This window comes from Apium graveolens, chromosome 4, assembly GCF_009905375.1.
Source record: "Apium graveolens cultivar Ventura chromosome 4, ASM990537v1, whole genome shotgun sequence".
Lineage (NCBI taxonomy): Eukaryota > Viridiplantae > Streptophyta > Magnoliopsida > Apiales > Apiaceae > Apium > Apium graveolens.
In genome coordinates this window covers 276170442-276173622 of record NC_133650.1, presented here as the reverse complement: position 1 = coordinate 276173622, position 3181 = coordinate 276170442, and the positions used below count along the sequence as shown (strand labels likewise).

Sequence of the window (3181 nt, the reverse complement as noted above, 5' to 3'; positions counted from 1 at the left end):
TGCTTTCAACTTCTCTTTGACTTCCATCTTGCCTGGATTAACTTCTGTATCGCTAGGAAGAGTTCCTGGTTGATGGTTCAACAATGTATTGGCAATTTGCCCTATTTGATTCTCCAGAGTCTTGATAGATACTGTTTGGCTTTTGCACATCAGCCTCAACTCCTCTAATTTATATTTTTCATTAGTAGATTGACCGACACTTCCATGCGGTTGTTGTTGAAGTTGGAGTTGTTGTCTTGGTGCATAAGGTTGTTGAAAACCAGGAGGATTGAATTGCTTTGCTCCAAACTGCTGATAAGGCTGTTGCATCACATTTTGATTGTTGCTCCAGCTGAAGTTGGGATGATTGCGGTTATTAGGATGATAAGTGGCAGGAACTGGTTGCTGCGACCTCTAAAAGTTGCTCACAAACTGAGATGATTCACTAGATATAGCACACTGCTCCATTTCGTGTGCACCAGCACAAAGCTCACAGACACTAATGATCTGATTAACTCCAAAATTAGCCAAAGGATCCACTTTCATCATTAACGCCTTTAGCTAAGCAGCTATAGAAGTAGCTGTATACACCTCCAGAATTCCTGCTACCTTGCCTTGAGGTAGTCTCTGAGTTGGGTTCTGATATTCGTTAGCAGCCATCAATTCAATTAGCTCATAAGCTTCATCAAAGCTCTTAGCCCATAACGCTCCTCCCGATGCTGCATCGAGCATGGGTCTAGACTGCGCTCCCAAACCATTGTAGAAGCAATTGATGATCATCCAATCAAGCATGCCATGATGAGGACACTTCCTAAGCATCTCCTTGTAGTACTCCCAAGCTTCACATAAAGATTCTCCTGATTGCTGTGCAAATTGAGTAAGAGCATTTCTGATTGCAGTTATCTTCGCCATAGGGAAGAATTTAGTAAGAAACTTCTGAGCAAGATCCTCCCAAGTAGTGATAGAACCTGGTGGCAGAGAATACAACCAGCACTTAGCTTTATCCCTCAGAGAGAATGGGAAAAGCCTCAACTTCACAACATCTTCCAAAACATTGTTGAACTTGAAAATGTCGCAGATCTCGATGAAATCTCTAATGTATATGTTGGGATCTTCTGTTGGAGAACCCCCAAACTGGACTAAATTTTACACCATTTGAATCGTGCTAGACTTGATTTCAAAAGTATTAGCCGCGATGGCATATCTGACAATACTAGACTGAATGTCATTGATCTTCGGTTGAGAATAATCCATCAAAGCTTTTGGATTCGCTACTGGTTCTCCCATTGCAATAATAGCTTCTTCTTCAACTTTCTCAACTTCTTCAAAAACTTCTTCAACTACTTCAACTGCGTCCAGTGTTTCCTTATGAGATTGAGAACAGTTTCGCATACACGCTCTCTAGAGTACCTGAAACACAAACAAAGGAAACAAGTAAGAAAATATCCGAGTCAGTGAAGTTTAACGACCACTGATGTCAAGCACATAAACTAAATTTAACACCGAAGTCCCCGGCAGCGGCGCCAAAAACTTGTTCGCTGTAATTCAAACGTGAAAACATACGCAAGCGTATGCGATCACAAGTAGTATAGATTAAATTAAAGTTCGTTCCAACATAGACTGGTTTAAACAGAATATGCGCTTATGCAACAATGTATGGTTATCATTCAATGTTAAGACAAATAACAAATTGAGTTTTGAATTAACTAAGAGATTATACTAAATAATATTAACTAAAGGAATTAAGATTGAATTACTTATATGAGAATAAACATGGGATTTTAACTTCATTAAATACTTCAGTCAAAGTTATATTCTTTAACCCAAGCATGTGATGGTGATGACAACTAATCAGATAACACGAAACTAGTATACACTAACTTTTGTTATACGTATACCCTACTATCAAACATCCATAATTAAGATAAAAGTTGAATAGACACCAATTATGCTTAGTCCCTATATGTCTATAAAGATTGAAAATATAATGGTTTAAGAGCAAGTTATCTATCGTGATTACATAGGGTGAATAAGATTGTTAAAATTACCCACAAATTATGCATAACAAATATACATGAACCTATGCTAGCATGGCAAGTTCTAAACCTCTATATTCACTGTCACTTCAATAGAGATTAACAAACAATCTTAAATGTTAGCTACGCATCAAAGACGAGTAAGCACAACCAAACTAAGAAATCATAAATCATCACACACATAGGATATAAAACAATTAACTATTCAATTCCATAAATAAATCTGTTAAAACCCCATGACAACGATTAGTTCATAATCGAACTCATCACCACCATGGGTTCCATTGAAAACATGATAATAAACAATATAAGAGTACTAGGGTTCAAAGACAAATTGAAAACAAGCATCTGAAGTATAACTATAATGAAGAATACAAAAATCTTCTTCTCCGTAGCTGTCTTGTGCTCTCTAGGTACTCGTATTGCTCTCCCTTATCTCCTCGTTCTTAACAACAAATTATTATAGGTTTATATAGCTTCTAGATGACCTGTGTGGCGCCCTCCAAACCCGGGTCAGAAGTTTGGGGTCCACAAAACATACACAATATATAAACCTGTATATGAAATATTATTTGCAATGACCCTACTTTACATAACCACGGATCGCAACAGGTTAAAGTATGAAAGCAAGCCACAACCTTAACTTTTATTACATCGCACCAAATCCCAACTAGTTTAACTTACAATGGATAATGAAATTTACTCTTACAAGCTTGCACAACTCGACTATAATATAAAGCTTCCGTTGGCTCGATTCAACTCATCCTGGAATCCTAGCTCGCACATTGGACTGGGAAACCTTGTTATCAATCATTTCCATTTTAACTGTAGAATACATAAACAGATTTGCAAGGGTGAGCTAATTAGCTCAGCAAGTCATACTAACAATAACTGAGATAAACACTGATCAAACGAGATGATTCAGAGGAATCAAGTTTCTTGTTAAATAATCATTACAATTGGATATTCATTTTAAATTTTAAAACCAAGGTTAGGCTGCTGATCAGTCACGCACTAACCCCGAGTAAGGTACACGGCTCTGCTCTATAAACTGGATCCAAGGCACACATTGGCCTAATTCAACCACGAATCTGGTCCACATAAAGAAAAATATCCAATTCTAAAACAGTTCAGTAAGATAAACAATATAATTCAATAAAACAAGT

General features: G+C 37.1%; 1 non-coding gene across 1 annotated transcript; it reads left to right on the top strand.

The window, feature by feature from the left end:
* The first annotated feature begins 769 nt into the window (after positions 1-769).
* On the top strand, positions 770-876 carry LOC141722262 (small nucleolar RNA R71). Its single transcript, XR_012575282.1, has one exon. It is a non-coding gene; the product is annotated as a small nucleolar RNA R71 (small nucleolar RNA).
* The last annotated feature ends 2305 nt before the right edge of the window (positions 877-3181 follow it).